Source organism: Balaenoptera acutorostrata, chromosome 10, assembly GCF_949987535.1.
Source record: "Balaenoptera acutorostrata chromosome 10, mBalAcu1.1, whole genome shotgun sequence".
In the NCBI taxonomy this organism is placed as follows: Eukaryota; Metazoa; Chordata; class Mammalia; order Artiodactyla; family Balaenopteridae; genus Balaenoptera; species Balaenoptera acutorostrata.
In genome coordinates, this window is record NC_080073.1 from 62014398 (window position 1) to 62039412 (window position 25015).

Genomic DNA, 25015 nt, shown 5'->3' on the forward strand with positions numbered 1-25015 from the left:
CAGTGTAGGAAGGTTCGATTTTCTCCACATCCTCCCAATATTTGGATTTGCATTTCCCTGATGATTAGTGATGTTGAGCATCTTTTCATGTGTCTGTTGTTCATTTGTATGTCTCATTTAGAAAAATGTCTATTCAGGTCTTCTGCCCATTTTTTAATTGGGTTGTTTCATTTTTTTGATATAGAGTTGTATGAGTTGTTATACGTTTTAGATATTAACCCCTTATCACACGTATCATTTGCAAATATTTTTCTCCCATTCATTAGGTTGTGTTTTTGTTTTGTTTTGTTTTGTCGATGGTTTCCTTCACTGTGCAAAAGCTTTTAAGTTTAATTAGGTCCTATTTGTTTATTGTTGCTTTTATTTCTCTTGCTTGAGGAGACAGATCCAAAAAATATTGCTAAGACTTATGTCAAAGAGTGTACTGCTTATGTTTTTTTCTAGGAGTTTTATGGTTTCCAGTCTTTAGTCCATTTTTAGTTTATTTTTGTATATGATATGAGAAAATGTTCTAATTTCATTCTTTTACATGCAGCTGTCCAGTTTTCCCAGCACCACTTATTGAAGAGACTATTTTTCCCCCACTGTATATTCCTTTGTCATAGATTAATTGACCATATGTGCATGGGTTTATTTCTGCACTCTCTACCCTGTTATAAAGAGGTAGCCACCTGTGACCTTTCTCATCTTTATATTTAATTTCCTTTTTTTTTTTCTTTCAATTTTTCCTGTCAAGTTGCAGCATTAAAAAAGATTGAAGAAAGCAATTCTAGGAAATAATTTCAGTGTAAACAATTTTATTTGACTTAAGAATTATTTAACATAAATCTTAACTCAGTCAGAATATTCAGAAAATGTGGTCATTTAAAGCAGAAGACCCAGAGAAAGAATAAGAAAGGGTAATTTTTAAATTTTGTGTTTGTGCAGGAGAGAGTATATCAAGTTGTGGAAGGAGAAAGGTAAAAAGGAATCATGTCTGTGATTATGCATTAAATATAGAAGATATGTGAGAATTTAGTACCTGGAAATGGGATGCTGCCCTAACAAAAATGTAAAATATATGCATTAGCTTTGGGACTGGACAACAGGCAGAAGCTCAAAGGGCCTGGGGAGACACTTGGTGGGGATTTGAAGGAGGTGAGGAAGGTACTATTATGTAGTGGTGGAAAGTCTGGCAAGGCTGACCCCTGTGGTTATATGGAAAATAGAAAGGACACCTAAAGAAATCAGAGATCTGCTGGGAAGATTGCTAGGCAGAATGTGGAAGCTGCCAACTTGCTTCCAGATTCCTTTGTCAACATACTAGAGAAGATAGATGAACTTTTAAAAGAATTATTAAGTTTTCAAGCAAAATTTAGAGAAAATATGAGGAATCCAGGACTTGCTTGGTTTGAAAATAAAAATTGTTTCATATCCACAGTCTCTCCCAGCAAAATATTCTCAAGAAAATAGATTCAAGGCAAAGATCAAACCCAGGGTGTCATCAGTAAAGCATGACTTCAGGGTAAAGATTTCAAGGTATGGCTGCGTGACCTCTTGTTAAGACCTCATATATATTTAAGAGTGTACCTAGGAGAACTTCTAAGAATCTTAAGGGTTTGCTACATAGACCTTCTCAGTCTAAAAAGCAACAAGGCTTTTTAGAATCTTATGGGCCTATCCCCTAGTGGCCTCACAGGAAGCCAGAGATAGAGAAGGGCCCAAGAAAGGAAATATTGGTGTGACTTCTGTCTAAAGAAGTTTATTATAAATTGATACCTAAGAAAACCAAAAACTTTATAAAAGAATTTTACCAGCTTGGACTAAAAAGGACAGAGACAGTTCAAAATGAAAAGATATCTTACGATCCCAACCTACTATGGACAAGAAGTAGTTTGAGAAAACCACTCAGCTTCCAACATGGGTTATATAGAAAAGGAAGGATAATGTTGGCAGAACCAAAAGCCCAGAGAGTAAAGCCAAGAGCCATGGAAAAGACTTCCCAGGGAGCAGGCCTGTGCCGTAATCAAACTGGCAACATGTGGTTGCCCAATTTTAGAATTGCAATGGACTAATGACAGCTACGTGCCTCCTGTTCCTTTTTGAATGGGAGTGTCTATTGAGGTGACCCTGGCTCTGAGCCACCATTGTGTACTGGGTATTCACGGGTCTTCAGATAGAAAATAACTACACTTAAGGAGCCTCCTCTGTACCTGCTCTGATTTAGAAGATGAGCTCTTAGATTTTGAGCTGATAGCACCGGTTGGCCAGATGGTCAATATTCCAGGCTTGCAGGCCTTGAGGGCTCAGTCACAACTGCTCATCTCTACTGTGGTAGCCTGAAAGCTGCCATAGACCAGACAATATACAAATTAACAGACATAGCTATGTTCCAATAAAACCTTATTTATGAAAATAGCAGAGAGCCAAAATTTGCCAACCTCTGATGTCATGGGATGAGACTTTGTGATCTTAGACGGGAGTATTTTGCATATGAGAGGATCATAAATAATTTGTGACCCAAGGGTGGGCTAGAGCAAATTAAAGATAGCCACAAGTTCTTTGCCACGCCCCCCTGAGAATCTGGGCAGACTCTGCTTTAACAGCAGAAGTGACATTGTGCATTTCCTCACCCCCTACACTGGCAGTTTCCACTCATGCCTCCGGGAATTTCCTCTTGGAGCCCTGAGCCACCATGTAAGGATGGCATACACATACACATACACACACACACCAGTATTAGAAACAGTTTAGGGATTATGGGACATTTAAGTTTGTAGTTTGCTCTTGTTTTATGTTTCATGATTTATTACATTTTTAAAGTTTTTAAAAATATGCCTGTAGTTTTTTTCCTTGACAGAAAGAAAAAAGCAATTGAGAGGCAAATCTGGATTCAAATAAAGAGGAATGACATGGTCAAAATGACCCTTAGGAGAGAACAGCTATTTCTGCTGCTCCAAGAGAAAGGACGTGTAGGAAAGCTGACCAGGAGCTCTCTCAGGGCCCAGAGGGAAAGTGAGTAGGATCCGGTTGTGAAAATGGAGGGAAAGAGGCAGGTATTTTTTAATGTTACCTAAGAATAGAAGCTTGCTCTTCTCACCTTCTGCATTTACATTCATAGAGATGGGAAAAGGTCACAAGAATTGTACCCAACAGCAGCAAGACTGTGTCTCCATTTTTCTGCTTCTATTCTCAGTTTAAGGAAAGGGATCAGTGAATATAAGAACAGGAACATTTCTGCACTCCATCAGACTCATGGGGACAATATTTGTGTTTTGGGTTTTTTCCGACTGGGTTCCTTTAACTGTCTTTAAACGCTGGAGTGCCCGAAAAGGTAGGCGCTCTTGATTCACTACAGCCCCCACGGCCACCCCCACTTAGCCTTTGCTTTCAAACACAGATGCCAAACTGGAATGTTTTTTACAGACATTAATTAATTCTGCCACATATCAAAGGTCACAGGTTGCCTTGTAATAGACCTTTTAGGGACATATTAATTGCCTCCAAGGTGATTTATTTTGGCAAGGGAGGCAAACCATTTTCTTTAGCAAAATGTCCGGGCAATCTGTACTATATTCTAATAAGCCATCTAGGACACTTGTCAAATAAGCCATTTACATTCTGAGACATAACTTTTAAAGGCAAATATTTGACCTAATTTACAGCACCCCAATTTCTAAAATATTGTATCTCTTTTTCTTTCCCAATTTGCCCTCACACCCAATAAATGAATAATCTTACAACAGGTGGCTTATTGATGTGCCCCAGAAGTCTAAATTCCTGCTTTGATTCTCCAGAAAGAGAGAGATGAGCTAGCTTAATGAAAGGCAATGGAACATATAAGAGAAACTAATGAGAAGAACACAATGATGCCCCCAAGGTGCCTAATACATTGTGAATTCCATTATAAATAAAATCTAATTATTTTTAGTTTCTTCTCAGATGCATCTTCTAAGCTTGTCTTTCATTCTTGCTGCAGGAAATTCTTTACTGACACTGAATTGGAGAAATGATGATTTTCCCCAAATGATGGCTTTGTGTTTCTGGAAAGATGACTTTCAACATGCAAATTGGATGCATCAGAAATCATTCTGATGCAAGACCAGAGCTTCACTACTCTTTACTGTTTCAAAATGAGTCTGCTGCCCAAAGGAAAACATAAAACTCAACAAAGCTGGAGAAAGAGAGTAACCTCTCTAAACAGCTTAGAAATTCCTCTCTGCCTGATGAATTGCTTTTATTAAAGATGGGTTTTTTTTTCCAGTTTTGAATAGATGTTTCAGAAAACAGATGAAAGGTGAGCAGGCAAAAGGAAAGAAGTCGATCAACTTGTAACCACAGTGGTATCCAGACTCAAACAACAAAGTGGAAACAATAAACCAGGAAAGATGCTATTGACATAATAATGGTAGCAAGTAATTACATAGTGCTTACTGGTACCAGGAACTACTGTAAACCCTTTATGTATAGCAACTCATTTAATTTTCACAAGAGTAATTCTAATTTCCATCTTATTGATGAAGAAATTGAGCCACAAAAAGGTTAAGTAAGCTGTCTGAGTGGGAGTGAAACAGAAAGGAAGGGGGCAGGGCACAACCTTTAAAAGAATGGCATAGCTATAGGACAGGACAAAAACTGGTAGAACCAACTAGGTACAAGATGGCAGAAGATTTGAATTCCGGTGGACCTTGAGCCTCCTTATGTGCTCATTGTAATATATTAGCATCTAAGTGACACACCCATCACTGCCAGGACAGTTCTGAGGCCAACCATAAAAAGTCAAAAAGTGGGCAGGGACTTCCCTGGTGGTGCAGTGGTTAAGAATCCGCCTGCCAATGCAGGGGACATGGGTTCGATCTCTGGTCCAGGAAGATCCCTCATGCTGTGGAGCAACTAAGCCCCTGAACCACAGCTACTGAGCCTGCACTCTAGAGCCTGTGAGCCACACCTACTGAGCCTGTGTGCCACAACTACTGAAGCCCACACACCTAGAGCCCATGCTCTGCAACAAGAGAAGCCACTGCAATGAGAAGCATGTGCACCGCAATGAAGAGTAGCCCCTGTTGGCCGCAACTACAGAAAAGCTGCATGCAGCAACAAAGATGAAACACAGCCAAAAATTAAATAAATAAAATAAATTTATTTTAAAAAGTGGGTGGTAGCCCAATTCCTGGAAATCTCTGCCCCTTCCCCAAAATAGTTGGAATAATCCTCCCACTTATTGCCTATGAAATTACCCAGCCTATAAAAACTAACAACCCCATATTTTGGGGCCTCTCGCCTTCTGAGATGGCCTGAACTCTGTCTATGGAGTGTGTTTCTCTCTAAGTAAATGCACTTCTTACCTTTCAATTTGTCTCTCACTGAATTGTTTTTGTGATGAGACATAAAGAACCTGAGCTTCATTAAGTCCGGAGAACAGGTGTGTGATTGCAATTAAAAGTCAGTGTGTTTCTTCTATATACTAACAATGAAAGATCAGAAAGAGAAATTAAGGAAACAATCCCATTCACCATTGCAACAAAAAGAATAAAATACCTAGGAATAAACCTACCTAAGGAGGTAAAAGACGTGTACTCAGAAAACTGTGACACTGATGAAAGAAGTCAAAGATGACACAAACAGATGGAGAGATATACCATGTTCTTGGATTGGAAGAATCAATATTGTGAAAATGACTATACTACTCAAAGCAATCTACAGATTCAATGCAATCCCTATCAAATTACCAATGGCATTTTTTACAGAACTGGGACAAAAAATCTTAAAATTTGTATGGAGACGCAAAAGACCCCGAATAGCCAAAGCAGTCTTGAGGGAAAAAACGGAGCTGGAGGAATCAGACGCACTGACTTCAGACTATAATACAAAGCTACAGTCATCAAGACAATATGGTACTGGCACAAAAACAGAAATATAGATCAATGGAACAGGATAGAAAGCCCAGAGATAAACCCACGCACCTATAGTCAACTAATCTATGACAAAGGAGGCAAGGAAATACAATGGAGAAAAGACCATCTCTTCAATAAGTGGTGTTGGGGAAACTGGACAGCCACAAGTAAAAGAATGAAATTAGAACACTCCCTAACACCATACACAAAAATAAACTCAAAATGGATTAAAGACCTAAATGTAAGACCAGACAATATAAAACTCTTAGAGGAAAACACAGGAAGAACACTCTTTGACATAAATCACAGCAAGATCTTTTTTGACCCACCTTCTAGAGTAATGGAATAAAAACAAAAATAAACAAATGGGACCTAATGAAACTTCAAAGCTTTTGCACAGCAAAGGAAACCATAAACAAGATGAAAAGACAACCCTCAGAATGGGAGAAAATATTTGCAAACGAATCAACAAAGGATTAACCTGCAAAATACACAAACAGCTCATACAGCTCAATATCAAAAAAACAAACAACCCAATCAAAAAATGGACAGAAGACCTAAATAGACATTTCTCCAAAGAAGACATACAGATGGCCAAGAAGCACATGAAAAGATGCTCAACATCACTAGTTATTAGAGAAATGCAAATAAAAACTACAATGAAGTATAACCTCACACCAGTCAGAATGCTCATCATCAAAAGATCTACAAACAATAAATGCTGGAGAGGGTGTGGAGAAAAGGGAACCCTTTTGCACTGTTGGTGGGAACGTAGACTGATACAGCCACTATGGAGAACAGTATGGAGGTTCCTTAAAAAACTAAAATTAGAATTACCATATGACTCAGCAATCCCACTACTGGGCATATACCCAGAGAAAACCATAACTCAAAAAGACACATGCACGCCAGTGTTCATTGCAACACTATTTACAGTAGCCAGGTCATGGAAGCAACCTAAATGCCCATCGACAGATGAATGGATAAAGAAGTTGTGGTACATATATACAATGGAATATTACTCAGCCATAGAAAGGAACAAAATGGGGTCATTTATAGAGACATGGCTGGACCTAGAGACTGTCATACAGAGTGAAGTAAGGCAGAAAGAGGAAAATAAATATCATATATTAACGCACATATGTGGAATCTAGAAAAATGGTACAGATGAACCTATTTGCAAGGCAGAAATAGAGACACAGATGTAGAGAACATATGGACACCAAGGGGGAAAAGGAGGGGTGGGATGAATTGGAAGATTAGGATTGATGTATATACACTAATATGTGTAAAATAGATAACTAATGAGAACCTGCTGTATAGCACAGGGAACTCCACATCACTGTACAGTAGAAACTAACACAACATTGTAAAACAACTATACCCCAATTTTAAAAAAATAGGACAGTGCGTTTAGGCTGGATTCGAGTCCCAGCCCATGGGTTCAAGTCCCAATATGGGTTTAGACTGTGCTCGAGTCCCATGTGAGCTGCACTGTTTCAGCAGAGTCAGGATTTAAATACAGACCCCTCTGATTCCAGGTCCAGTTTTAGACAACTGGAGAAGTCCTATGGGTCTAAAAGAAATTGCTGAACTGTTTTCTCTAGACAGCAAGGCTAGAGGGAGAGACAGTAGAGACTGCATCCTTCCTCATCTCTTCAAAACTCTTCATGGTTTCTTATAGGAGTGAAAAAAATGTTTCCCAGCATAAACTGGTGCCAGGAATGATAAAAACAGTGACACTGACTAAAGCTCCATAAATCATCCTCCAGGAATTCCATAAGAAAGCACGACAATGGTCTGGTTTCAACCATCCCTTCTACCACTTTAATAGATGCTTCAGTGGGTATATTCAAGTTTTTACTGCAAAATTAGGTTTACAGACAATTTGGGAGTGGGGGGGGGGAACCAACAAAGAATATTCCTGTGTTTCAGTGGTAAATATGTTTTTGGTTGATGCAGAAATTTTCATTGTTGAAAGTCAATGGGGAACCCATGATAGTTATTCAATATCCAACAGGTCTGCTGTGTTATCATATAAAAGCTGTAGGTCATCAGACAAACTAAATGTACCAAGTTGCATAGTATAACTGGAGGATTTGTCAACATCATGAATTTAGAAAGATGTTTGCCAGAATAGATTTTTTTTTCATGGCTAAATAGAAATCACAACTGACTTCGAGAGGAATCTTTTCACATGGCAAATAGGATTTCATTTGTTTCAAATTACTATTTTCTGGGAAGGAGGGCTATGAAATCTGATGATGTATTGTTGGAAATAATGTTTAATTCATTTTATTTTTAAAAATTCAACCACTTATTTCTCTGCCTTAAGCCAACTTTATTATAGAATTTTAGAACTTCTTGGAGTGAATAGGGATTATTCATTCACCCAAGGCATTTTCATTGAACCTCTACTATGGTTCAGGCATAGTTCTAGGGGCTGGAGTCCCATCTCCATTTTAGAGATGAGGAAAAGACAGCCAGAGAAAGGAAGTGCCAGCTCAAGGTGGCAAGGCCAGGACTGACATAGAGATCTCATTTCTCCTGTCCCGACTCTTCCTCACAAGGGTGACGCTGCTAGTACTGTGTGAGACCCGGAGCCTTCGATAAGACCCTTTCCTCCAAAAATTGTTTAATGTAATTGCAGAGACAAAGGCACATTAAAAGTAAAGCAATAAGGGCTTCTCTCCCATAGAGCTGTGGGAGGTCCCTTTTCTCCTCAGCCAGGACTAGAGGCCAAGATCACCCCTTGAGGATCGTTGTCAGGGTTGCCACGAGCTGGGCAGCCTTGTTTTCCTACCTCAGACATTTGTATTTGCTGGGAGCCCCAACTTGGTCTGTACCAAGCGTACTGACCCCACAGCCAGACTAGGGCCTTAAGTGGCAGCAGTGGGCACAGGGCCTCTGGCTTTCCTTGGATAGGCTCTTGTGAGCCGATCCTGGCCTGGGTCGCCCCAAAAGTAGCTTGGCCCCTGCTTGCCCCACAGATGTCACCAGGAAGGGGGTGTCCAGAATGGGGACTTCTGTTGTGGAAGGGGCATCTGAGGCCACCTGACTCGGGGGAAGCTCACCACTTTTCCCTGCCCAGATTAACCTGGGTGCCAGCCAGGCCACTCGGTCCACCTGCTCACAGCTGTGTCGCCTGCACAGGGTCCCATACAGGATGGCGAGGCGGGGGTGGTGAGGAAGAGCCGAGAGTCGGTGCTGGAGAAGAAGGAGCGCTGCTGGCGGCAGGGCAAGGAGGTCCAACCTGACACTCAGTACACCGGCCGCAAGTGCAAGCCCCACTTCTGAGCAGGCAGCCGCATCCAGTAAGACAGCTCGGGGACCACACAGTTGTGAGCTGTGCCATCCAGCCCAGGCACTTGCTTCTGGAGAGTTTTCTATATTGAAGTGCCTACTTTATCAGCTGATAAAAATAGTGTTTTAGAAAAGGTCTAAACAGCTTTGAAGTTCTAAACGTATTTTCTTCACTAAAAAAATTCTGAGAGCATCTTATTTTGTTCTAAAAGCAATAAACCACTTTCTGTGGGGGAAAAAAAAGTAAAGCAATAGTACCAGAGTTAAGCACCAGGCAAGGTAATAATATTGAGATGAATGATTGTCTCATCAGAAGTTGACATCACTTATTCTACCCAGCCCTGCTGAAGCCTCCTCCCTCAACAGGGAGGAGAACTCAGGTCCATTGAGCACCTACTCTGGGCCTGGCACCATGCCAGACACATCACTTATATGGTAGTTTTGTTCTCACAAGGATATTACTCTCAGCTTGCATTTAGAAAAGAGACTACAAGAAATCATCTTTTCCACAATCATCGTGGTGGTAAGTACCAAACTGAGGTTCAGACTGTGGCTCTCTGATATCCTGGCCCAAACCCTTCCACCACAGGACGCTGCCTCCCTTTACACTGCACAGGACCCAGCTCGCTGTTCCCTTCCCCAGTCAGAGCAGACAGGTGAGACAGAGGCTACACAGAGGCTGGGAAGTGGCAGCTGCTCTGTGTTGCATCATTGGCTTCCCCAGGAACCCAGGCCGTGTGGGGAGCAATGTCAGGTCTGGGTGTTCCTAGGGCAGCACTGTCCATCTCCAGGCCATTTATGCCCAAGGCAAAAGTGAGATTTTGTATTTGCCGTAATTTGGACTATTGTTCAGAAATATTTAGTCTCTTCCCCTACTTCCAGGGAGGTGTAGGGGGATGTCCAGTTTAATTAATGTTCAGCTTGGCCATGTGACTCACCTTGGTCAATTTTCATTGTTAGCAGAGTTGATGTTAGCACATTTAACACAATTAGAGATCTCAAGGGTGCTCACCTGTTTGGGCTTGCTCTTTCTGGCTTCCATCATCACCCTGAAAAGAATATAGTGCAGTTAGGAGATGAGAGACACATGGACCTCCTAATGTGTAGCCAAGATCAAGATTAAACCATGTTATTTTGAGCTACTGAGATCTGGGGTAGTTATTATGCAGCCAAAGCTGAATTGACTCACTATTCTAGGCCAAAAATCTCACTGAGATTTACCCCAGAAAACTTCCCTTTAATTCCAAGCCATTTTGTGAAACGAGATTTTCCACTGTAGGTTGATAGTCTAAGGCTCTGGGCCACTATTCTCAGATACTAACCTTGCCACAGAGGTTATTTAAAATAAACATTAGATAGATAGATAGATAGATGATAGATAGATAGATAGATAGATAGATAGATAGACAGACACAATAATAAAGTTAGAGGTGAAGTGGTAGTGGATTTTGTGTATATGTATGTGTGTGTAATTTTAACAAAAACTACAGCATCTATACAAATAACATCTGCCTTGTTTTTGTGAATAATGCACTTTGACCAATTTGGGAACCACACTTGCTGACACCTAATATATTTATGATACTTCTGTGAAGAAATGTTTAATCGACAGTGCTTTCCTTATCTTAAAAAGCACATTAGGAGGAAGTGGAGTCAAGATGGTGGTGTGGGAAGACACGGAGTTAGCGTCTCCCCAAAACTAGGGCGCCTGCCAGCTGCTGGTGGGGGACTCTGATGCACAAGGAGACAGGAGGAACCCCAAAGTGAACCAGTAGGACATAGGGGGACTGAGAGGGGAGGAGAACTGGAGGCCAGAGAGGATCAGTGCCTTTGAAGCCAGGGAGATCAAGAGAGGCAGACTGGAGGGACTCTTCAGGAAGAGTGGGAGAGAAGCAGAGGGTGATCGCCTGGCCCACTCAGGCTGGGGAGACTGCTGAGCCCCCAGGCCGGTACCCCCGTTTCAAAGCCCCATCCAAGCTGCATGGGTCATGGGGGCATAGGAGGGAGGCAGGGGAGATCAGGAGAGGCAGGCAGGAGGGGCCCTCACAGACCGGAGAAGCAGGAGAGGAGAAGACGGCATTTGCCCCACCCACTAGAGCCCAAAAAGCCTGCTGGGCTCCCAGATGAGGTCCCCTGTCCTCTGAGACCAGGTGTGGGGGGCACACCGGGGCCCCTTCTGTTCCTTGAGCTTAAGCCCCAGCCCCCACAGCCCTCAAAGCCTTTTCCAGCCCTGTGGGTCCTGAGCATTGGCCCCGCCCACCCCCCAAACCTTGTCCTTGCTTAGGCCCCACACTCCACAGCCAAGGCCTTCCCCCCCCTCTTTTTTTTCTTTTCCCTCCTCCTCTTTTTTACTATTGTGGTACTGATGTAGCTTCTAGTTGTTGATTCATCTATATTTTTATTTTTATATTCTTCCCAAAATATCTGTTAGTTTCCTAGTCTAATTTTATTTTTTACTTTGTTATTGTTTTTTGTTTTTTGTTTCTTGTTTTTTTGCCTCCCCAGGCAGCTTGTGGGATCTTGGTTCATGAGCCCGAGGTCAGGCCAAAGCTCCTGTGGAGGAAGCTCCGAGTCTGAACCACTGGACTAACAGAGAACCTGAGACCCCAGGGAATATTCATAAGAGTGAGGTTTCACAGAGTTCCTCATCTCAGCACCAAGACCCAACTCTACTGAATAGCCTACAAACCCCAGTTTTGGAAGCCTCAGGGCAAACAACCAGTAAGACAGGAACACATCCCCCTCATTAAAGAAAAAAAAAAAGGAAGAAAAAATGAGACAGTGAAAAAATGAGACACCAAAAAAATATGTTGCATATGAAGGAGCAAGGTAAAAACCTACAAGACCAAATAAATGAAGAGGAAATAGGCAATCTACCTGAAAAAGAATTCAGAGTAATGATAGTAAAGATGATCCAGAATCTCGGAAATAGAATGGAGGCACAGACTGAGAAAATACAAGAAATGTTTAACAAAGATCTAGAAGAACTAAAGAACAAACAAACAGAGATGAACAACACAATAACTGAAATGAAAAATACACTAGAAGGAATCAATAACAGAATAATTGAGGCAGAGGAATGAATAAGTGAGCTGGAAGACAAAATGGTGGAAATAACTGCCGAGGAGCAGAATAAAGAAAAAAGAATGAAAAGAATTGAAGACAATCTCAGAGACCTCTGGGAAAACACTAAATGAACCAACATTCAAATTATAAGGTTCCCAGAAGAAGAAGAGAAAAGGAAAGGGTCTGAGAAAATATTTGAAGAGATTATAGTCAAAAACTTCCCTAACATGGGAAAGGAAATAGTCACCCAAGTCCAGGAAGCATGCAGAATCCCATACAGGATAAACCCTAGGAAAAACACACCAAGACACATATTAATCAAACTAACAAAAATTGAATTCAAAGAAAAAATATAAAAAGCAGCAAGGGAGAAACAAAAAATAACATACAAAGGAATCCCCATAAGGTTATCAGCTGATTTTTCAGCAGAAACTCTGCGGCCAGAAGGGAATGGCAGGATATACTTAAAGTGATGAAAGACAAAAACCTGCAACCAAGATTACTCTACCCAGTAAGGATCTCATTCAGATTTGATGGAGAAGTCAAAAGCTTTTCAGACAAGCAAAAGCTAAGAGAATTCAGCACCACCAAACCAGCTTTACAACAAATGCTAAAGAAACTTCACTAAGCAGGAAACACAAGAGAAGAAAAAGACCCACAAAAACAAACCAAAAACAATTAAGAAAATTGTAATAGGAACATACATCTCAATAATAACCTTGAATGTAAATGGATTAAATGCCCCAACCAAAAGACACAGACTGGCTGAATAGATACAAAAACAAGACCCATATATATCCTGTCTATAAGAGACCCACTTCAGACCTAGGAACACATACAGACTGAAAGTGAAGGGATGGAAAAAGATATTCCATGAAAATGGAAATTAAAAGAAAGCTGGAGTAGCACTACTCATATTAGATAAAATAGACTTTAAAATAAAGACTGTAACAAGAGATAAGGAGGAACACTACATAATGATCAAAGAATCAATCCAAGAAGAAGATATAACAATTACAAATGTTTATGCACCCAACATAAGAGCACCTCAATACATGAGGCAAACGCTAACAACCATGAAAGGAGAAATCGAAAGTAACACAATAATAGTAGGGGAGTTTAACACCCCACTTACACTAATAGACAGATCATCCAAACAGAAAATAAATAAGGAAACACAAGCTTTAAATGACACAATAGTCCAGATAGATCTAATTGATATTTATACAACATTCCACCCAAAAGTGGCAAAATAAACTTTCTTCTCAAGTACACACAGAACATTTTCTGGGATAAATCATATCTTGGGTTACAAATCAAGCCTCGGAAAATTTAAGAAAATTGAAATCAAGCATATTTTCTGACCACAACGCTATGAGATTGGAAATCAGTTACAGGAAAAAAACCGTAAAAAACACAAACACATGGAGGCTAAACAGTGCACTAGTAAATAACCAAGAGATCACTGAAGAAATCAAAGAAGAAATAAAAAGAAATTTACAAGTGGCTCACGCAGCTCAATATCAAAAAAAACAAACAACCCAATGCAAAAATAGGCAGAAGACCTAAATAGACATTTCCCCAAAGAAGATATACAGATTGCTAACAAACACATGAAAGGATGCTCAACATCACTAATCATTAGAGGAATGCAAATCAAAACTACAATTAGGTATCAATCACACCAGTCAGAGGGCCATCATCAAAAATTCTACAAATAATAAATGCTGCAGAGGGTGTGGAGAAAAGGGAACCCTCTTGCACTGTTGGTGGGAATGTAAATTGATACAGCCACTATGGAGAACAATATGGAAGTTCCTTTAAAAACTAAAAATAGAACTACCATATGACCCAGCAATCCCACCACTGGGCATATACCCTGAGAAAACAATAATTGAAAAAGAGTCATGTACCACAATGTTCATTGCAGCTCTATTTATAATAGCCAGGACATGGAAGCAACCGAAGTGTCCATCAACAGATCAATGGATAAAGAAGATGTGGCACATATATACAATGGAATATTACTCAGCCATAAAAAGAAATGAAATTGAGTTATTTGTAGTGAGGTGGATGGACCTAGAGTCTGTCATACAGAGTGAAGTAAGTCAGAAAGAGAAAAACAAATATTGTATGCTAACACATATATATGGAATCTAAAAGAAAAAAAAAAAAAAGGTTCTGAAGAACCTAGGGGCAGGACAGGAATAAAGGCACAGACGTAGAGAATGGACTTGAGGACACAGTGAGGGAGAAGGGTAAGCTGGGACTAAGTGAGAGAGTGGCATGGACATATATACACTACCAAATGTAAAATAGATAGCTAGTGGGAAGCAGCCACATAGCACAGGGAGATCAGCTCGGTGCTTTGTGTCCAACTAGAGGGATGGGATAGGGAGTGTGGGAGGGAGACACAAAAGGGAGGAGATATGGGGATATATGTATATGTATAGCTGATTCACTTTGTTATAAAGCAGAAACTAACACACCATTGTAAAGCAATTATACTCCAATAAAGATGTTAAAAAGAAAAATACTTAGAAACACATGACAACAAAAACACAATGACCCAAAACCTATGGGACGCAGCAAAAGCACTTCTAAGAGGGAAGTTTATAGCAATTCAATCTCACCTCAAGAAACAAGAAAAATGTCAAATAAACAATCTAACCTTACACTTAAAACAACTAGAGAAAAAAGAACAAAGAAAATCCAAAGTCAGTAGAAGGAAAGATTCATAAAGATCAGTGCAGAAATAAATGAAATAGAAACGAAGAAAACAATAGCAAAGATCAGTAAAACTAAAGCTGGTTCTTTGAGAAGATAAACAAAATTGATAAACCTTAACCAGATCATCAAGAAAAAAAGGGAGAGGACACAAATCAATAAAATTAGAAATGAAAAAGGAGAAATCACAACTGACACTGCAGAAATACAAAGGATTATAAGAGAATACTACAAACAACTATATGCCAATAAAATGGACAACCATGAAGAAATGGACAAATTCTTGGAAAGGTACAATTTTCCAAGACAGAACCAGGAAGAATTAGAAAATATAAAGAGACCTATCACAAGTAACGAAATTAAAACCATAATTTAAACTCTTCCAACAAACAAAAGTCCAGGACCAGATGGCTTCACACTAGAATTCTATCAAACAATTAGAGAATAGCTAACACCCATCCTTCTCAAACTCTTCCAAAATTTGCAGAGGGAAGAACACTACCAAATTCATTCTACGAAGTCACCATCACCCTGATAACAAAACTAGACATAGATGTCACAAAAAAAGAAAATTATAGACCAAAATCACTGATGGAGGTAGATGCAAAAATCCTCAACAAAATACTAGGAAACAGAATCCAACAACACATTAAAAGGATCATATACCATGATCAAATGGGATTTATCCCAGGGATGCAAGGATTCTTCAATATGTGCAAATCAATCAATGTGATACACCACATTAACAAATTAAGGAATAAAAAGCATATGATCATCTCAATAGATGCAGAAAAAGCTTTTGACAAAATTCAACACCAATTTATGTTAAAAACACTCCAGAAAGTGGGCATAGAGGGAACCTACCTCAACATAATAAAGGCCATATATGACAAACCCACAGCAAGCATCATACTCAATGGTGAAAAACTGAAAGCATTTCCACTAAGCTCAGGAACAAGACAAGGATGTCCATTCTCACCACTCTTATTCAACATAGTTCTGGAAGTCCTAGCCATGGCAATCAGAGAAGAAAAAGAAATAAAAGGAATACAAATTGGAAAAGAAGAAGTAAAACTGTCACTGTTTGCAGATGACATGATACTATACATAGAAAATCCTAAAGATGCCAGCAGAAAACTACTAGAACTAATTAATTAATTTGGTAAGGTTGCAGGATACAATATTAATGCACAGAAATCTCTGGCATTCCTATACACCAACAATGAAAAATCAGAAAAAGAAATTAAGGAAACACTCCCATTTACCACTGCAACAAAAAGAATAAAATACCTAGGAAGGTGAAAGACTTGTACTCAAAACTATAAAACACTGATGAAAGAAATCAAAGATGACATAAACAGATGGAGAAATATACCATGTTCTTGGATTGGAAGAATCAATATTGTGAAAATGACTATACTACCCAAAGCAATCTATAGATTCAATGCAATCCCTATCAAACTACCAATGGCATTCTTCACAGAATTAGAACAAATAATTTTACAGTTTGTATGGAAACACAAAAGACCCCAAATAGCCAAAGTAATCTTGAGAAAGAAAAAAGGAGTTGGAGGAATCAGGCTCCCTGACTTCAAACTATACCACAAAGCTACAGTAATCAAGAGAGTGTGGTACTGGCACAAAAATAGAAATATAGATCAAAGGAACAGGATAGAAATCCCAGAGATAAACCCACACACATACGGGCACCTAATTTATGACAAAGGAGGCAAAGGCATACAATGGAGAAAAGACAGCCTCTTCAATAAGTGGTGCTGGGAAAACTGAACAGGTACACGTAAAAGAATGAAATTAGAACACTACCTAACACCACACACAAAAATAAACTCCAAATGGATTAAAGATTTAAATGTAAGACCAGACACTATAAAACTCTTAGAGGAAAACATAGGAAAAACACTCTTTGACATAAACCACAGCAAGATCTTTTTTGACCCACCTCCTGGAGTAGCAGAAATAAAAACAAAAATAAACAAACGGGACTTAATTAAACTTAAAAGCCTTTGCACAGCAAAGGAAACCATAAACAAGACAAAAAGACAACCCTCAGAATGGGAGAAAATATTTGCAAATTACACAACAGACAGAGGATTAATCTCCAAAATATACAAACAGTTCATAGAGTTCAATATCAAAAAAACAAACAATCCAGTTAGAAAATGGGCGGAAAGCCTAAATAGACATTTCACCAAGGAAGACATACACATGGCCTAGAGGCACATGAAAAGATGCTCAACATCACTAATTATTAGAGAAATGCAAATCAAAACTACAATGAGTTATCACCTCAAGCCAGTCAGAATGGCCATTATCAAAAAATCTAGAAACAATAAATGTTGGAAAGGATGTGGTGAAAAGGGAACCCTCCTGCACTGTTGGTGGGAATGTAAATTGATACAACCACTATGGAAAACAGTAAGGAGGTTCCTTAAAAAACTAAAAATAGAACTACCATATGACCCAGCAATCCCACTACTGGGCATATACCCTGAGAAAACCATAATTCAAAAACAGACATGTATCACAATGTTCATTGCAGCACTATTTACAATAGCCAGAACATGGAACCAACTTAAATGTCCCTCGACTGATGAATGGATAAAGAAGATGTGGCACATTTATACAATGGAATATTACATAGCCATAAAAAGAAACAAAATTGAGTTATTTGTAGTGAGGTGGATGGACCTAGAGTCTGTCATACAGAATGAAGTCAGTCAGAAAGAAAAAATCAAATACCGTATGCTAATGCATATGTATGGAATCTAAAAAAAATTAAAATGGTACTGATGAACCTAGTTTCAGAGCAGTAATAAAGAGATAGACATAGAAAATGGACTTGAGGACATGGGGTGAGAGGGCAAAGCTGGGGTGAAGTGAGAGTAGCATCGACATATATACACTACCGAATGTAAAATAGCTGGCTGGTGGGAAACAGCAGCATAGCACAGGGAGATCGGCTTGGTGCTTTGTGATGACCTAGAGAGGTGGGATAGGGAGGATGGGAGGGAGGCTCAAGAGGGAGGGGATATGGGGACGTGTATGCATATGGCTGATTCTCTTTGTTGTGCAACAGAAACTAACACAGTATTGTGAAGCGATTATACTCCAATAAAGATCTATTTTAAAAAAACTTTTTTAAAGCACATTAAAAATTATGGTATTGTACCTAATGAAAGTTTATTTGTTGCATTTATAGAACCCCTTCTGATCAGAGAGCGTGGATGGTATTTTAGTTCCCTCTTCATCCTTTAGATGGATTTTAACATAGAAAGTCACTTACCAGTCAATGCATGATGTAGGGATATCCAGGGAAAATGTGGGACAATTTTTTCCTGTTTTGCCTCGTTTTATTGTTCTTTGCCAGTCTGATGTTATTTCTTCAAAAGAGCCCGAGAAAATTCCACTTCCCTCACATACTGGTAAACAGGCTGAACCTCACAGTGTGTTTATTTTTACTTTTACTGCAATTCCACTAGATTTCTCTACACCTTCAATCCATATTACAAATTTTTAAATCCACGAATAAAGACTGTCATTACTTCATTCCCCGTCCCCTCTGTCTTTTGGATGGAGGACTTACTAAGGTGTAATCCACAGGAAATTTTCATGGTTAGAGCACGTTCTTGTGACTAGGAAGAATTTAGGAATAACCTATTTCAATTATGGCTGTGTTTGTTCTCAGATATGCAAATATTTCAAGGCAGTGGGAGAACAGGTTAAACAAAGGAAACAAAAACTTGACTATGATAATGATGACCTGACCCTCTTCTCAGCCAGGCTGCCAACAGCGGCCCATCTCCTGTCAGCTATTTCTTGCCGTCCATCCTTCTGTAATTGCCAATATTTCACTCCAGGCTTTCAGCCTGGCCACACAACATTTGTCAGTGTTTTAATGCTTCCATTGTACATGGGCAAATCAAAAAACCAACATTAGTCTGACTTTTACAGAGATAACGCCATAGCAGTTACACAGATAACTGCATGGCATTTATGCTATAGCAAATTTATATTTTCTTAAAACTATGGGTTTAAACTATAAGGTAAAGAAACTCTCAAAACAATCCCTCCTTAATCTTTATTTTGACCTCACACAGAGCAATATTTATGCTATCTAAAGTACAATGACCACTTCATCATTAAAGCATTTTCGAAAGACTTTTTAAAAAGATTTTTGAAAGTTTCTTTAAAGAGTCTTTAAAATATTTTTTTGAACTGACATTCTTTCTAAGAAGGCAATTTGTCACTAGGATGAAATGTAAAGAATACTTGCTTAGATGTCAAAAGACTGGCTGCTATCCTTGGTCGGCTCAAGGTTTTGATTTTGGGTAAGGCACTACCTTTTCTAAACGTCAGTTTTCTCATTTATAATATAAAGATAGTACTGTTATGTCAACAAAATAAAATTGTAGGGAGTATGAAATGATAGAATGCCAGGATTAATATAATTTATGTTTAAATGGTAACAGAAGTTTTTTTAAAAACTCAGTTTAAAAATAAAGATTAAAAAAGAATGAGAAAGAATAATGATAAACTTAAATTTAGCAGTTCTCAATGCTGAGATATACCATTATTTTGGCTATTTAATACCTATTTTGAGGATGCTTTAATAAGTGTACTGAGTCTTGTCATAGAATCTTAGAATTCATAGTTTGAGAAATCCTTATAAGGGCTGTGATAAGCTGAGAAATGACCTCCCCCCACCAAAACAAAAAGATATCCATGTTCTAATCTTTGCAACCTGTGAATGTTACCTTATAGGGCCCCAAACTGCAGATCTGATTAAGCTAAAGATCTTAGGATGGGGAGATTATCCTGGATTGTCTGTGTGGGCACTGAATGCAATCACGAGCATCCTTATTAGAGGGAGTTACACACAGAAGAGAAGGCAGTGGGACCAGGGGCAGCTGAAACTGATGCAGCTCCAAGCCAAGGAGTGCTGGCAGCCACCAGGAGCTGGGAGAGGCAAGAAAGGAATAAGTCCTCCATCAGAACTCCCAGAAAGGGTGCAGCTCTGCTCATATCTTGATTTTGGCCAGGAAAACTGATTCCAGATGGATGAGAGAATAAATTTCTGTTGTCTTAAGCCACTACATTTGTGGTGATTTGTTACAGCGGGCTTCAGAAACTAATGCAGGTGTTTTAGTCCTACAGTTATTACTGCTCCTGTATAGGAGGCAGGACTGACCTGCCTTATATGAAACTTTGCCTCATAATAAGCAAGTTATGTAAAGCAACAGGCCGAGAGCAGGTGCTTGTTAAGTTTAATTCTTTGTTCTTAAATTCTGTGGAAAAGTGTAAGAACAAGGTTCTGTCAAATGGCTACCTTTTACTGAGAATTTAACAAATTCCAACTACTGTTTTAGATGTTTAATGTGCATTCACTTTATTTCACCCTCACAATAACACTCTAGTCCTATTTTTCCGATGAGAACGTCAAGACACTGAGAGGTTATGTAACTTGCCCAGGTCACACAGTGATTGGCAGATCTGGAACTCTAATCCAGGCAGTCAGGTCAGAGTCTATTTTTTATCCCTTATACAACACTGTCTCGATGTAACAGAGCAAGACACAAATGTGATTCTCAAGGGAGTTATAGTCAAGATGCATCAGGATAGAAACAATGTAGATATTTTATGAATTTATGTATTATGTAATACACTCAGTTTTCTGCCAAAAAAGAAAAATCACATGTAGTCACGTTCCTTTTAGGAACCCATACAGTACAGAGCTACGTGGGTAATGGTGCAGCTGCCACCCCACCCCCGCTCCTGAGGAGACAAGATGCAGAGACACTGGATCTGTCCAGAGCTCTACATGGCATATTTCACAGCCCTAACTAAAGTGGCATCAAGCCAGTCCCTTTTCAGAGTGGTCAACAGTGTCTCAGTCATCCAATCAACAGATGGTTATTGAGCGCCAACCACATGAAGAACGCGGTCCTGGAGCTTCTGCAGGTGATGCAAAGGCGAACAACACACACCTCCTGCCCTGGAGGAATTGACAATGTGGCAAGAGATGTGACTGCCATTTTGTGTTTCCAAAGAACCTAATGACCATATGTGTATCCACTTGGTTCTCACTGCTTACCAGAGACCATGGTGAGATCAATTTTATTTGGTGCCATTTGAGTTACTCCTATTTGTAAGCCTTGCTGGAGGTCTTATTTCCATCACAAACAGAGTTTTTCCTTGGAACATTTAGAATGATATTTTAAGGACAGCTGTTCTAGGGTATCCTGGTCCTATTTTATATTCTGCCTATAGGTGCTGAGCTATGAAAGTGACCCTGTGAAATCGAGAATGCATGTCACCCTGTTCACAAACAGTTCAGCTTCCGTGTTTCTCCCGAAAGAGCTGGGACATAGAAGCATCTAAAGCAGACTTCTCTCCCGCACTGTCTGTAAGTCTTCAGATCTTGAAATAATAAACAGAAACTTCCTGTATTTTTCCCATGTAGAAGAGAGAAGACTGATATCTCCGTTTTTTTCAAGACAGTCTGATTCCTCTTTCTCAGAGCAATGTCAGAAAACCTTGACCTGTTTTTTTGAAACCTACTGCATCAGTCATATCTTGTTTTACTTAAAATGTGGAAACAGCCCATCCTGAGTCTGGAGAGAAGAAAAATACATTGGACCTCTATAGGTTATCTTTTATCCAACTTTAGAAATATTACCAAAAAGTTCCAAAATATTCTTAAGAGACATTAGGGAAATTATTGCATGCAATTTTTGTGAAATTTTTTTTTTAATTTTTGAATTTTATTTTATTTATTTTTTTATACAACAGGTTCTTATTAGTCATCAATTTTATACACATCAGTGTATACATGTCAATCCCAGTAGCCCAATTAATCACACCACCACCACCACCCCCGTGGCTTCCCCCATTGCTGTCCATACGTTTGTTCTCTATATCTGTGTCTCAATTTCTGCCCTGCAAACTGGTTCATTTGTACCATTTTTCTAGGTTCCACATATATGCGTTAATATACGATATTTGTTTTTCTCTTTCTGACTTATTTCACTCTGTATGACAGTCTCTAGATCCATCCACGTCTCAACAAATGACCCAATTTCATTCCTTTTTATGGCTGAGTAATATTCCATTGTATATATGTACCACATCTTCTTTATCCATTCATCTGTCGATGGGCGTTTAGGTTGCTTCCATGACCTGGCTATTGTAAATAGTGCTGCAATGAACATTCGGGTGCATGTGTCTTTTTGAATTATGGTTTTCTCTGGGTATATGCCCAGTAGTGGGATTGCTGGATCATATGAGAATTCTATTTTCAGATTTTTAAGGAACCTCCATACTGTTCTCCATAGTGGCTGTATCAATTTACATTCCCACCAATAGTGCAAGAGGGTTCCCTTTTCTCCACACCCTCTCCAGCATTTGTTGTTTGTAGATTTTCTGATGATGCCCAATCTAACTGGTGTGAGGTGATACTTCACTGTAGTTTTGACTTGTATTTCTCTAATAATTAGTGATGTTGAGCAGTTTTTCATGTGCTTCTTGGCCATCTGTATGTCTTCTTTGGAGAAATGTGTATTTAGGTCTAATGCCGATTTTTGGATTGGGTTGTTTGTTTTTTTAATAGTGAGCTGCATGAGCTGTTTATATATTTTGGAGATTAATCCTTTGTCCACTGATTCATTTGCAAATATTTTCTCCCATTCTAAGGGTTGTCTTTTCATCTTGTTTATGGTTTCCTTTGCTGTGCCAAAGCTTTGAAGTTTCATTAGGTCCCATTTGTTTATTTTTGTTTTTATTTCCATTACTCTAGAAAGTGGATCAAAAAAGATCTTGCTGTGATTTATGTCAAAAAGTGCTCTTCCTATGTTTTCCTCTAAGAGTTTTATAGTGTCCAGTCATACATTTAGGTCTTGAATCCATTTTGAGTTTATTTTTGTGTATGGTGTTAGGGAGTGTTCTAATTTCATTCTTTTACATGTAGCTGGCAAGTTTTCCCAGCACTACTTATTGAAGAGACTGTCTTTTCTCTATTGTATATCCTTGCATCCTTTGTCATAGCTTAGTTGACCATAGTTCTGTGGGTTTAACTCTGGGTTTTCTATCTTGTTCTATTGATCTATGTTTCTGTTTTAGTGCCAGTACCATATTGTCTTGATGACTGTAGCTTTGTAGTATAGTCTGAAATCAGGGAGTCTGATTCCTCCAGCTCCGTTTTTTCCCTCAAGACTGCTTTGGCTATTCAGGGTCTTTTGCATCTCCATACAAATTTTAGGAGTTTTTGTTCTAATTCTGTAAAAAAATGCCATTGGTAATTTGATAGGGATTGCACTGAATCTGTAGATTGCTTTGAGTAGTATAGTCATTTTCACAATATTGATTCTTCCAATCCAAGAACATGGTATATCTCTCCATCTGTTGGTATCATCTTTCATTTCTTTCATCAGTGTCGTATAGTTTTCTGCATACAGGTCTTTTGTCTCCCTAGGTAGGTTTATTCCTGGGTATTTTATTCCTTTTGTTGCAGTGGGAAGTGGGAGTGTTTCCTTAATTTCTGTTTCAGATTTTCATCATTAGTGTGTAGGAATGCAAGAGATTTCTGTGCATTAATTTTGTATCCTGCAACTTTACCAAATTCATTGATCAGCTCTAGTAGTTTTCTGGTGGCATCTTTAGGATTCTCTATGTATAGTATCATGTCATCTGCAAACACTGACAGTTTTACTTCTTCTTTTCCAATTTGTATTCCTTTTATTTCTTTTTCTTCTCTGATTGCCTTGGCTAGGATTTCCAAAACTATGGTGAATAATAGTGGTGAGAGTGGACATCCTTGTCTTGTTCCTGATCTTAGAGGAAAAGCTTTCAGTTTTTCACCATTCAGAATGATGTTTGCTGTGGGTTTGTCGTATATGGCCTTTATTATGTTGAGGTAGGTTCCCTCTAGGCACACTTTCTGGAGAGTTTTTATCATAAATGGGTGTTGAATTTTGTCAAACGCTTTTTCTGCCTCTATTGAGACAATCATATGGTTTTTATTCTTCAATTTGTTAATATGGTGTATCATATTGATTGATTTGCATATATCGAAGAATCCTTGCATCCCTGGGATAAAACCCACTTGATCATGGTGTATGATACTTTTAATGTGTTGTTGGATTTTGTTTGCTAGTATTTTGTTGAGGATTTTTGCATCTATATTCATCAGTGATATTGGTCTGTAATTTTCTTTTTTTGTAGTATCTTTGTCTGGTTTTGGTATCGGGGTGATGGTGGCCTCATAGAATGAGTATGGCAGTGTTCCTTCCTCTGCAATTTTTTGGAAGAGTTTGAGAAGGATGGGTGTTAGCGCGTCTCTAAATGTTTGATAGAATTCACCTGTGAAGCCATCTGGTCCTGGACTTTTGTTTATTGGAAGATTTTTAATCACAGTTTCAATTTAATTTCTTGTGATTGGTCTGCTCATATTTTCTGTTTCTTCCTGGTTCAGTCTTGGAAGGTTATACCTTTCTAAGAATTTGTCCATTTCTTCCAGGTCGTCCATTTTACTGGCATAGAGTTGCTTGTAGTAGTCTCTTAGGATGCTTTGTATTTCTGAGGTGTCTGTTGCAACTTCTCTCTTTTCGTTTCTAATTTTATTGGTTTGAGTCCTCTCCCTCTTTTTCTTGATGAGTCTGGTTAATGCTTTATCAATTTTGTTTATCTTCTCAAAGAACCAGCTTTTAGTTTTATTGATCTTTGCTATTGTTTTCTTTGTTTCTATTTCATTTATTTCTGCTCTGATCTTTATGATTTATTTCCTTCTGCTAACTTTGGGTTTTGTTTATTCTTCTTTCTCTAGTTCCCTTAGGTGGAAGGTTAGATTTTTTATTTGAGATTTTTCTTGTTTCTTGAGGTAAGCTTGTATAGCTATGAACTTCCCTCTTAGACTGCTTTTGCTGCATCCCATAGGTTTTGGATTGTCGTGTTTTCATTGTCATTTGCCTCTAGGTATTTTTTGATTTCCTCTTTGATTTCTTCAGTGATCTCTTGGTTATTTAGTAACATAT

The 25015-nt window shown here is 38.9% G+C and overlaps 1 long non-coding RNA gene and 1 other non-coding gene across 3 annotated transcripts in view; one reads left to right on the plus strand and one right to left on the minus strand.

The window, feature by feature from the left end:
• Positions 1-25015, minus strand: part of LOC102998281 (uncharacterized) — an 86544-nt gene that overhangs the window by 31295 nt on the left and 30234 nt on the right. For both annotated transcript variants that reach the window (XR_009009406.1, XR_451415.2), the window contains exon 3: positions 10189-10225. This is a non-coding gene — a long non-coding RNA (uncharacterized LOC102998281). The remainder of the gene's footprint in view (positions 1-10188; positions 10226-25015) is intronic.
• LOC114238494 (small Cajal body-specific RNA 20) lies at positions 8556-8687 on the plus strand. Its single transcript, XR_003623841.1, has one exon. It is a non-coding gene; the product is annotated as a small Cajal body-specific RNA 20 (non-coding RNA).